Consider the following 13,479-nt stretch of genomic DNA (forward strand, 5'->3'; position numbering starts at 1 on the left):
GTACGGAGCGGAGTGGGGGGGGGGGGAACTAGTTTTATCCTTCACGGTACTGTAATGAAAATGGTCCTAACAAAAGGAATTTAATTTCTAGCAACCATAGCCCTCCTCCATCGAACCTCTTTATCGTTGTTCGGGATTATTCCCTTATTATCTCAAAGAACGGAATGTCCGAAGAGGGTACTCACAAAGGGCGATTGAGAACGTCTGCAAAAATTTATCATTTGGTGATGTCGAAAAAAGCTATTCGCGTTAAAAAAAACGTTTTTATCTGCACCAGAGTTGATACACAATTTATACTTGTTTATCCTGTTTGGACATTTGGGTATGTTTGATTCATACGGGAAACGCTAAAGATTATATACAGGGCGTTAACATAATTTAGGGTAGGTTATATTTCATTTAAGATTATACAGGATGTTTATACAATTAGGTGTTTGTTAGGGCTTGGGTACTGTAGGCAGGGTAGAACTTTGCACAAGTTGTAGCTCACATTTCATTTATAAGATTAATGACGGAGTGTTGATTATATTTAGAGTATCTTGTAGATATCGAGTGGAACTTTTTCACGTTTGTAACATTTTACATTTAAACTTATCAAAGGCGAATTTAGAATTCCATTTCCGATGTGTTTGTCGGTTTACGATGGGTCGGGAGCTTTGTGGATTGATGATGCTTTTTTGGTGAAATGTAGATGATTGGTTTCTGAGCCAAAATAAAGGGAACAAGACCTCTGACCTCTCTGATGTTGCGAAGGAGAATTCATTCCTCCTGAGCTGTAGAAGCGACTTCAGTAGGTTTCTTATGGTTTTTTTCTTAACTGAGGGCCTCTGTTCGAAAATGTTGGGCTAGCGAGTAAAGCCTCGCAAAGGAGCTTCAAATCCAAGGGCCATAGAATTAAACCTTCGAGATTGCTTTGTTCATGTTTAGTTTCAGATTATGGCATTACAAGCAGTTGTATTTTGCTTTAATCTTTATTGTATATATACCGATTGTGGATATTATTATGACTTCTGGTGTATTTTTTTATATTTGAATACTGTTATGTTGATGGGTCTCGAAACCCTTATGTTATACAAATACTATAACCCCTATATATCTGTATTATAATGACACAGGTGGGCTCTTAACCATAAACAAAAATGATTTATTATGTGTATTCTTCGTACCGCGAGCTCTCGGTGTGAGCTCTACCTTACATATAAGGCGTAATAAATACATTCCTTTCCGTGAAAGATGATGGCGCAATGTTTCAAATATGGGTGTAAAGTCACGATTAAGAGTAATGTTGTTGTCCAGGTTGAAAAAACTATTATAATGTAAAACTGTTAAATGCAAATTGGAAGAAAAGTGAGAAAGTGGATGGGTACATACCATGATACTGTTAAGTTGTAGTATCATGTGTACATACCCTAGAAGGTTTTCAATAGCTCTTTTTTCCTTCTTTGTAACGAATGAGGTCCCTATTCTCGTGTGATTAAGAGAGGGCAACCCTGATTTGAATTTGTATTTAAATGTTTTTGTTATTAACGTTTTTATTAAATTGCACTTCCCCCCATTTCTTGAGTTTTATTTATATTGGCCGATCCTTAGAGCGACACACACACCTCCTCGAAGTGGACGACGATCAGGTACCGTGCGTGAACTTTCGTTAGCTTTGGCGGGGGTTTTGATTTTTGTTTTGAGTCGTGCAGTCGCTTCCCGATTGGACCTGGGTTATTACAAACCATTTAGTAAAGTTTGAGGGATTAAGGGCCGGTATTATAAAAGTACAGTTCAAGCGGAGATTAATCAAACGGCGATTGAACGTCAAACCAAGATTGAGAGCGGTTGCGTATTATAAACACCTTGGGAAGAGCGTTTGGTTAATCTCCGTTTGAGCTTACGATCCCTAGGATGGTAACACTGCGGGCGAACCGAGGACCAATCAGAGCGCAGAATTTTCAGTGGCCGATGCGTCAGCTGACAGTGACAGCTGATGACGTTTACGTTCTTCGCACCCATCGCGCCCGCGCCGTTCGTTCGCTTTTGTGCCATTTGCCCCTGCCACTGTAACTGTGCTGATCTGTTCATCCCCTTGCTAAATCGTTTTACATAGCGCTGTTTTGCCTGCCACTGTGCCAATGATAGACAAGTCATATTTACATATAATTGAAAATAAACGGGCGGACGCCTCTACTACCAAGAACAAGGTAAAGCATCAGGATGTCATCAGTTGTGAGTTTTTTGTTTGCATCTATATCCCTAATCATTCTGTGTTTATACACCCTCGCATGGAAGAAAATTGCAGAGAAGTATAACGCTGCATTGACTGAGCCACATTTGAGTAACTGAAGACAAAATATGATCTAGCACACCTTACTGGTAATGAAGCTAGAGCTGGTGACGACAGCCTCACCATTGATGGGCTATTATTAATTAATTAACACACCCAGTTGCGTAAATTCGCAAAAATAATAGAATTTCCATAGAAAAGCACAAACCTACTTGTTTGTTTGGGGGACAATTTAGTGCTCGAATCTTGTTTTATGGGGATCTAACAGTATCCTTGGATAACCGAAATCTCTGCCAAAATTCCTCTTCATATCACTTGCCGAAATGATCAACACCTTCTCTAAAATTTCTGCTCTTCTTCTAATGAACTCATCCTCTGATGATGAGTCATCGTCGCTTACTGTCCACAGTAACCGATCTCTTGCACGTCCAATTTCAATTATTTCCATTTCGTTATAAATAGAAACAATGACAAAACAAAATAAACTGGTTACAGTTCTTTACACGTGCGCGCGCCTAATCTCCGTTTGGACGCCAAAATCCGAGAAAATTGGCGGGTTGACTACAATCGGAGATTGAGCTCTGGTTACGACTTAAACGGCGTTTATAATACGCGCAATCGCACTCAAACTACGATTGAACGCCAATCTCCGTTCAAGTGGGCTTTATAATACCGGCCCTTAGTGAGCAGTGATTTCCTGTGTTAGTGGAGCATGAATGGAACCAGTTTTTCTAGGTCCAAGAGCAATTAAAGTAATTTTTATCCCATCGAGAGTAATAGGACAAGATGCACATTTCTTCTCGATTGAGCTAGTCGCACCAACTCACATTTCGAGCATTTATAAGGCAATCAGTTTAAATTTTGTAACTACCGTTACAATTGGCGCCCAACGTGGGGCAGAAAGTTAAATCTGACGGTGATTTTTCGATTGACTATGATCCCTATGTACGACAGCATCTCCTTGAAATCCACCAGCTCCGCCGTCTTCAACTACAGTAACTTTGTCAGTAATATGCACCTGAGACATGATACGCGCTACACACCTGCCCACATCCTATACAATTCCTTGCAACAATTATATTTTTATCTATAAATTATAAAGACAAACAAATAAGAAATCAAATAAAATAAAAATTATAAAATAGAAACAGAACAAAAGAAAACAATAAAAATAGAAAAAACAAAAAGAAAAAAAGGATAAAATTAAATGAAATACAAAAAAAAATACGGCGCCCAAGTTTGTCAAATTATAAAACGTCAGCGGTGTTCAATTCGGCATTAATTTATACTGCAAGAAAATTTTCAAGTTCAACAAATGAGATGACGAATGTTGGCTGGAGAAAATTTAAATGCAAAACCTCAGCTGATATCAACTCAAGAACGTTCCAGTTGGTAGTGTCGATGCGGAAAAACGTTTCTCTGTGTATAACCACGTACTAAGTAATAGGCGCATACATTTTAAGATGGTTTTAATACAGCTTATGTTTAAATAGTATGAATTAAAGAAATTTCAATAATTGTTTGTGCATTGTTTAATTTTTCATGCTTTTTTGCCATATTTTTTGTGCATATAATATGTGCATTTTTTATGTGTTTTCATGCATATAAGTCCGGTCCCTAATCATAACCAGTAGGAAAATGTCTCACACTTGATGTAATTAATCAAATCATTCACATTTATCTAATATTTGTACCCAAATGCGACTTTTGGATTCATGAAAGTTGCTGCGTGTAGAACAACGGTCAAAATATTTTTTTTTTTTATCCTTTTAATAAAATTTGGTTTTGTCTAAATATGTAACTGATAAAGTTAAGGACTTGGCGACATATCTACGAGTTTCTGTGTCGGTTCTTTTCCATTACTGTAATCTTGCAGGTACGAGTTAAACCACTATTATTCGAATGGGGAGATTGAGAATCTGAAAGTATGATAACAAAGGGCCATTCAGGTTGAGTGCGACGACGTATTCAAAACATCTCGGACCGAATGTTGATAGTAAGGAGCCGTTCTTGTCCTCTGCTCTAATAATAATTGTACTTCTCCTCATAACACATAATATGATGTAAGAGATACACATCCAAGTCTTCAAACAACATAGCAGAATATAGTTAAAGACGGTGAGATAAGAGGCTCCGAATAGTGTCCGTGGTGTATTCAGTAAACGAGCGATAAGATTACTTACTCGAGGTCGCAGTAAACTCGCTTTGCGCTTCTTACCTTGCTTTTAGTAAACGAAAACTGAATATGAAAACTTGCGGCAGCCACTATACACTTGTGCTTGGTTTGATAGAAATCGCGTAAGTTTTTCATCTTCAAACTCGGCGACTATTTACGGCACTCGAAACTTTAAAGCATTGACCGACTGCGCTGAGCCGAGACAAGTTATATTAAACATTCATCTACAGTAACTGTTTGTTTGCAGTTATAAAGTTTCTTGCAAAAACACTCCTCTATCTAGATAAATTGTGTTTCAAGATTTGGGTCAGAGATTACACATTGTGGCAGCCATACACTTTATTTTACTTTTATATTATAGAAATTGCATTTTAACAAGAATAAATTACGTCTTTATCTACTCCCTTCTTATACGCAGACTTCAAAATATTTGTAACGGAAAATCTTAATAACCATTTAAAGTACAATGAATGCCCTTAATGGCGGTTGTAAAATGTAATCGAAATTCGCAGGCAGGACGCGATATCGCTCTAATAAAATGCAACTGCAATGAATTTCAATAAAAGGGAACAAAAGTGGAGGTGTGACTTATCAAGTATCGGAGTTAATGGCATAATCAAAGCCTCTCGAAAAATCTTGCCTTTTTAACGAATAGGTATGTCATCGCTCAGAAAAGATCGCGGTTAGTCCATTGTTTGACGTATCCCCTAAGCGTAACTCGCCGGCGACACCTCTTGAAATTTATTCAGTTTGGAGCTGTCCACTTCAGGCTTCCGCTTTCAACAGATTAGCTGATTGCCAGAAATGGTAACGAGCCGTCTGCAATCCAAAAATACCAGTTAACACATTAGCATTTGTTTCTCGATACGACTGATTGCTGTAGGTTTTCATTTCGATTCACTTTCCCTTTGAAAATTGAAAGGGATAGACATCCTTCGCATTTCCACATTGAAAGCAATAAATTATAGTTATGCAAATTATTAGATGATATACCCTGATAAACGTCAAATTGAACAGAAAATGACAAAATGTTGATTTCCGCACACATGAACGGGAATGCTTGACCTTGTGCACAACACAAACTGGTCTACAAAAAGTCCCGGTATTAACCCCTTGTAAATTTCTCTCTGGAGAACAATTGTAAACATCGTATCGTCTATGCAGAAACCATAAATGATTTGAAGAACGAAGAAACGAAGAAGCGATTACATTTTCTACCATGAAAGTGATAGGACTAAGATATAAAGAAATATCGAATTTTACTTTTTTCAGGACACACTCTGCTGGCCGGGTCAGACCTCAGCCCCCCCCTACGTTTTCTCCCACAAGACGTTGGGTCCTCAGGACTCTTCGCTTTTGAGAATTATCGAGTTCTACTTCGTTAAGAGCATACTTTGGTGGATGGGGAGTATGGATACCTCCCAAACCCCCCGATACTACGCTCTCCCCCTCAAAACGTTTAGTCCTCAGGACTCTCATAGTTTTTGAACAAATTATCAGAGAATCTTCTACTAAGAATTATTGCCTGGGCGCGGACATACCTCCCAACCCCAACAAAAGAAGATGTTCAACTCATGTAACGGGTAGTTACAAAACTAGGACTAAAACGCCCGATCGTAATAAAAAGTATATTTTAAAATCGTTACTTTCTTACCAAAAAATTATTACCGTCGGCTAGCTCAATATAACAGAACTTCTACCTGCATCTACAGCATTTCATAACAATAGCACAAAACCAATTTTAATTTCTTTTCAAAATCCAGTACTAAAGTAGCACATTTTTACTTGTCCAAAAATACTAACAATTCACAATCTAAAAAAAATATATTTTTAACTCATCTGACATTACGATCTATCCGTATTGAAACTTCCGAAATAACTTATAAAATCTAGCATGCCGTGTACTGTCAGGATGTGCGGTTTCTGTTGTGTTACATGGGGAGATTGTATCGCACAAAAGTAAATCTTCAAAGCGAAACATTGGCCCGTATGAATAAAATGAACCATATGCTTATACTTGCAAAATTCAAAGTAAATACTCGGAAGTGCTCCTTCACACTGGGCGACTTAGCAGCGCTGCTGAGCAGCAGGACAGGACGCAGTGCAGCGCTGCTAAACAAACCGTATGAAGGGACACTTCCCAGTATTTACTTTGAATTTTGCAAGTATAAGCATATGCTTCATTTTATTCATACGGACCATTGATAAGATCTTCTCTGTGTAGGCTAACAACCACTTACCACAGCGCATCCTGGCAGCACACGGAATGCTAATTTTCGAAATATCGAATCAGAAATTTCTTCTTCTTTGTTTGTATACAGAGTGGCCCAACGAGAAGTATACAGAGGGCTTTTAGGGTATTAAATTTAGAAATTTCGAAAAATCCTCGAACACGTCAATTTTGTATTCGAGCGGGACAACTTTTGGAATACAAATCACGAACCCAAGTCTTCAACCCCTCTACGTAGGGAGCTTAACCCCTAAAATTTTAAATGGAACCCTATGGCAAATGGCACATTATTTGAAAGTCAATTTAATCGTGATTACTAATCTGCCTCGCTTTTTAAATTCTATTGATTCGTTTCGGAGATATTCGCATTTGAAATGGTTTTTTCTAAAAAAAACCAAAACAAATGCGATCTAAGTCACCTTGTATTAAAATTTTTAAATTTTAATACAAGGTTTAAATTGTGCTAAAAATATCAAATACATAAATAAAGGACTTAAATCAGGGGAAAAAAACCATTTCAAATGCGAATATCTCCGAAACTAATCAATAGAATTTAAAAAGCAAAGCAGATTATATAGTAATCACGATTAAATTGGCTTTTAAATAATGTGCCATTTGCTACAGGTTTCCATTTAAAATTTTAGGGGTTAAGCTCCCTACGTAGAGGGATGAAGACTTGGGTTCGTGATTTGTATTCCAAAAGTTGTCCCCCTCGAAGGGGGTGTTGATGTATGGAACGGAGATATGAGGATGCAAGGAATGGAATGAACTAGAAGGAATACAAAAAAGGTGGGTACTACAAATGGGTCCTGGGACTAGACAGAAGTACACAAAATTACATATTACATTAGGAAATAAAAATGAAATCGGTGGTCAGTACACAGAGTAAGATTCGAGGAAAGAAGAGAAAGAAAACTGAATTAATGAAAGATTTTTTGTCAACGAGGATGAACACAAAAGGAAAATGGTGGAAACGACGAAAAAAATATTATGTAAGAAACGGATACGGATGGGTAGGGGTAAAAAGGAAGAAGGAAATGATGAAAGAAGAACTTACACGAGAAAACAAACACGCACTAGGAGCTAATAACGGAGGGGGTGTCGCAATACCGAAGGGAGGAAACATTAAACTAATAACGAGGTTCAAAAGAAGTGGAAAGACGAAGAAAGGAAATGCAGACTGAGAACGACTTAATACGAAAATGTAAAGAGGTAGAAAGAACAAGAGAAAGAAGAAAAGAATTACTAGACGAGGAGGGAATACGAGAAAAATAGCTGAAGAGGATAATAGAAAATCAGGAAAGAAATGCCATCTATCTATCTGATTTTGTGGGTATTTCTGTAAAGTGAATGTTATAGCATTTATGTGTCATTGGATGAGGGGTGCATATTTCTTTATTAAAATATATCCTCTCCCAAAGGAGATTTGGTCCCGGTTGGTGTTTGACAAAAATATGAACTTCCATAAGAAGAAAGTGTCTACTTGGGCTCAGGTTGTACATAGTAAAGTAGTTTACCGTGAAAGCAATAAAATAAAACAACCAATGGCAAAACAGTCGCATTCGAGCCAATGGGTAATAAAAAAGTATTAGGTTTCTACGATGTCTCGGTGCTGAGATCTCAACTCTTCTGACGAACTGCAACAGGTTTCACGCAAGTATACGTAAATTATTTTGCAACTGCTAAATATACTGAATCATATAATGACGTTTAGCTCCTTTGTTTTATTGGCGTGCCTAAATTGTTCTTTCGTCTTCCTGGGGTCATACTGGACAAATGAAATCGTCTTCGAATGCGTTTTGGGATGGTTACGGATTTTCAGCTTACCTACTTGCTTGAAACGGTTGCACGTGCGATAAATCACCATTTCGAATTGAGGTTTTTGTTATTTGGTAATCAATTGACTATTTATGTAATGTGAAGATCAAGACAGCGATTGTAGATCAACAGTGGCACTCGGGAAATGCAGCAACACGACACATAAACATGACCTGACTCTGTAATGATATATTCCGAGTATTGTTCTTTATGTGTCGGAACTAAGTGATTCCGTACACGTTACACACACGAAGTTCGATAACTTCGTATCGCTTCTGTACTTACTACTCCCTGCATCGTGCCAACTGAATAAATAAGCCACAAATACTGAAACATTACAGCCAATACGCGGATTGAATACTAAATGGCACTCAACCAAAAAAACTCACCGCGCAATGATTGTTAATATCATCGCTGCGAGAAAGGTTGAATGCGCAAAATTTAATTAACCCCCATAGAGGTAGGTAGGGCGAGTCGAAGACGTCTAGGCAATGCGTCATCGTCTTACGTACACAAGTTATTAGAGACCGACGCACCGACCTATAGATAGTACAAACGTTGGAGTTCTAATTCAATTATTCTCAAGATTAGCCGCTCCTCACAGCTTTTGATACATACCAGCTTATATTCCCGCTGCTTTATTATTTCTGTGGTGCGGCCGATATCAACTGTTATCTCAGTTGAGAAACAGAACAGCGACGCGGAGCGTCTTTATCAGCTGCAGACCTCTCCGTCGCGGCGCTTATCGCGCCAGGCCAGCACTAGCATACATGTTATCAGCGAACGCCGCCACTATTAGAATATCTAAATATCCTTAGCTCGCGTCCGCCACCCACCCCCGCACCCGCGCAATGTACATTCGCGATAAGCGCGCCGCCTTATTTATATTCATCAATGGCGTGTTATCAGTTATAAGCAGAAATGTTTATTAGTACGGCACCCGGTAGTGGGTACCTTGCAATATAATACACACCGGCTGCATTCAGTTGCACATTCAAGAGCTGATAGCGTTGCCGATTACGAAACGGTTATGACCGCAACAAATGCGATAAGGAACTTTTCTACATTTTAAACGATTCGTTCCTATCGATTTTGTCCTCGGAAATAAATATTAGCGTTTACTCGCAACAAAAGGAGAGATTTTATTTAAACACATCGTACGCACAACTGCTGTAAGTTAGTCGTTATCACGGTTCACTAGATATTCCAACTTTTGATCTAATTAGACTACGATCAAATCTTATTCCCAAAGATGTCATAGGTACCTACTTGTCTCCAGTGGTACTACTTCTCCTTCCACATGCACGTACTGTTAACTGCAGCCGAACTCCGTTCCGACGGTTTTAGTTCTTCGGCTCATCCAGCCCCAATCTCCCATCCATTGCTGAACTTTTTTCACCGCCGCCTCAGTGTTGTGTACCTATCGCTCCCTCTTATAGTTTTCTATCCACAGTAACGATGGTCACGTCTTCCTCGTATGAAATTAACCCAACTGCCTACGGAGCCTCTAGCCATCACACGCCACTATACATTCCACAATAGCGGCCCGAGCAGCGAGCCCTGTGGCACGCCCCCACATACTACAAATTTATCCTGTTTGACATGTGTTTTGTGAGATAGCTTTACGTTCAACCTTTTAATATAATATTGTGGTTTATTGGTGTTTGTTTACTTTTTGTAATTTCAAAGGCCACAGCATCCAGTAGTATATGATACAAACTAATAACTTATCCTTCTCATGGGTTACGTATGTGACAATAGTCATATTGATGTAAAAAGCTCGATTTTTGTAATCTTGGATACACATAAGCAGATGTTAATAGGTAAGTAAGGGCAAAATTGATGAACCGGATGAACGGAATAGTGAAGGCACCACTGTCCATAGTACACTGTACAGCTTTCATATAGCGAGAACCCAAAGTCGATACGAGGTTTTTTCCGCAAGAAAATCGGTACATAAATAAGGATTTTAACAGTTTGATCAAAAATGTATGTTGGTCTTATCGATCCCTTCTTGGACATCGAGCACTCGAGTTTGATCTTGTTCCCAAGAAAAGGGCGTATAAATAACGATTTTGACCTAAAGATATTTTGATTACCAAAGAAACATATGGATCACTTTGTGGGCATCGTGCAAGTTTAGTCTTTTTCCAAATAAAATTGATGGTGTATAAATATCGATTTTGTGCAACAACGCGATGGATGCCATAGCTAAGTTTTGATAGTTGCATATAGGAACCCCTTAAGCTTTCATATAGTGAACACTCGAAGCCGATACGAAGTCTAGCGACTGAGCTATAGCACGGAACGACGAACGTATTGAAAAGTGAGGACATAAGCGCTTCACTTTCATAGGTTGCGCTACAAAAATTAAGAGGCTTCAAGTCTAAGACTGTTTCTGGTTGGAATGTTTGGGTTCGATTAAAGCTCCGGATAGTACCACAAGATTCGGAAAATTTCTTTCACATGGAGAGAACGCATGCGCTCTCTCTCACATTGATTCGTACACCTTGCGTTTCATTATCACACGGAACAGTGCGGTGGTCGCCATCTCAGTAGCGCGCGAGAGAGAAACATGTGTATTGTGTAGGACGCAGCGATGTTTCATAACCTATCAGCAACTTTAACACTATGGATGATTTTTTCAAAATTTTTTTCTAAAGAAAGTTCACTTTTGAAGCAATGAGAGAGTGCCAAAGTTGGTCTCCTTATTGTCAACATTGATTTTTTATGACTTAATTGTTGCAACTCTTTCTAAGTTTTATCAAGAACTCTAGAGCTTTATGGGAGGCCTTCAGAATTCTAATAACAATTACATGTTATGAATAAGTGGTATATTTTACATGCGCTTCCAATGTGTTACGAAAACGGGAAACAAACTTCAAAAGTGATCTGAAATTCGGAACTGGATTTTGATACTCGTACATAGAAAGAGATGAGCTTTGGAGCATCCTGCTTGCGATGAGTTCATGGGAAGGAAACCAGCAAAACAAACATGGTATGGTTTAGAAACTGAGCAGTAACTTCCTCCATACCCAATGTATTGTTGAGAAGGAACAAACTAAAAATGTGCACCTTTCAAAACCACTCCCCGTACTTTCCCACGCTATGGGTCGGGACTTTTAGTATGTTGTTCAGGGAGGTGAACTTATCCAGAATATAGTATTTATTTCCTCCATTTTTGCCTGATGGACTGGACTATAATTTTCCAATGCATCCAGATATTAAGTAGATATTTTTAGTTTCTTCTTGTGATGATTGAACGATAATATAATTAGTGATTATGAATTAGTGAGTTAGTACGAAGAAAAGATCTTACAGATAATGATCATAATAAAAAAAAAAGTAGCATACAAACGAAGCAATCACCTAGCATTTAATTGTAGACAGGGAACCAATAGCGTTTATCCACCTATGATTAAAATATTATTGTGGTTTACTGGTGTTTGTGTTCTATTTTTTTAAGGAGAAAGTATCTTAATCCGTTGAATGAAATATTATCGCTATTAATTAATTAATTAATGTAAGAACCGGATGGGCAAATAAAGAGTAGCCCGCGCCTGTATACGTCAGAAAATAACAAAGATAAGGATTATCCGAGAGATTATCTATATAAATTTAACTACGATAGCTGCTAGAGGGCGAAATGTATACTGTAAAACACAGAAATGGAACTTGGTATAAAATTTCAAACAGAATAATGTATAGAAAATGGTATTGTCGTAAAAATCAGGAAATTCGGAAACAAAACACTCCTATGTACTTCTCTGTTTCGAAACAAAAAGGAAGGAGAGAGATTAGTGCAACCATAAAAATGCTATAATTCATTTTGTACATTTTTGGAAACATGGTATGGTTTAAAAGTTAATACACTATAGATTTCAATCGTGTGCCTGTAGTATTAATTTAATTTTATTCGTATCCAGATGGCGCTTTAAGATGATCTCGTAAATTTTGACCCAATTCTCGAGAAATTTAAATGGAACGGTATACATACTTATTTACTCTCGCATAGATTATAACGCTATAAAAATATCTACATTTATGTAAACACATAATCTTAGAGAATTCATAGGGACACATTAAAACCTCTCCCTCTTATTTTACAAGATTGAGAAAAAATACATGGGAGCATTTTGTCCCACATTTTCTGATTCTCAATTTCTTTGTTTTGCAGTGTTTCCTTCAGGACCTACCGGTCAGGAAACTAAAATAGTTATTTACCTAACAAGTTCGGTAAGTTAATTTTTCCGCATGAGCACTTTGTTTGCAGCACGACCGTAGAGAGTGCTGCATTTAGTGCGAATGCGGGAAAATTCTTTCCGAAAGAGTTAGGTACAATATTTTTTGTAACGAATTGCGTAAAAAAGGTCAAAATTAATAAAGTTTTGTAAATTAGTTTTTTTAAATCATGAGTTGGTAACACAATAATATGTTTGGTTGGTAACATAGTTTTGTAACTACCCACTTTTCATCGCACTGGTCACATTTAAAACTTTCAGATCTTTGGTTAATACATATTTTGTCTTTGCAATGAGTGCTACTACTGGTCACGGAATTGCATCGTTTGCACTGCATATCCTTGGAAGTCTTCAGTGTTAACAAATATGCTTTGAAAAGAGTGCTTTTATTGGTCGCGTAAGTGTACTGATCCTATTTAATATTCCCAGAAGACGTGTGAACAAATGTGATCTCAAATTTGATTTATCTTGAGTTGCGTAAATACACTCGTTACATTTATAACCCTTGGAAGCTTTGTGTGTGTTAATATGTACTTTCTTAAGCTGCATATGCCAATAGTTGCGGAATATCACTGGTCACATTTTAAGACGTTTTAACAATAAATTTTACTTTTTCTTGAGTTCCACTTCTGAAAAATAATTTGATTGCGTTATAAGTTCTTGTTTATATAAAGGGTTTTTCAATAAGGACGGGTCGATTTTGACATGAAATAAAAAAGGCTGTATGTGAGATATTAACGAA

The 13,479-nt window shown here is 37.7% G+C and overlaps 1 protein-coding gene across 3 annotated transcripts in view; it reads right to left on the bottom strand.

Annotated features, from left to right (window-relative positions):
- LOC116159346 (zinc finger protein ush) overlaps positions 1-13,479 on the bottom strand; it is a 170,214-nt gene that overhangs the window by 31,948 nt on the left and 124,787 nt on the right. Inside the window, exon 1 of one of the 3 annotated variants that reach the window (XM_031472306.1) lies at positions 9,115-9,311. The exons of the other annotated variants lie outside the window; for them this stretch is intronic. The gene's annotated coding sequence lies outside the window, so the exon portion shown is untranslated. Of the gene's footprint in view, positions 1-9,114; positions 9,312-13,479 lie in introns of those variants that run through there. 3 annotated transcript variants of the gene reach the window in all.

This window comes from Photinus pyralis, unplaced genomic scaffold (assembly GCF_008802855.1).
Source record: "Photinus pyralis isolate 1611_PpyrPB1 unplaced genomic scaffold, Ppyr1.3 Ppyr1.4_LG1, whole genome shotgun sequence".
Classification (NCBI taxonomy): domain Eukaryota; kingdom Metazoa; phylum Arthropoda; class Insecta; order Coleoptera; family Lampyridae; genus Photinus; species Photinus pyralis.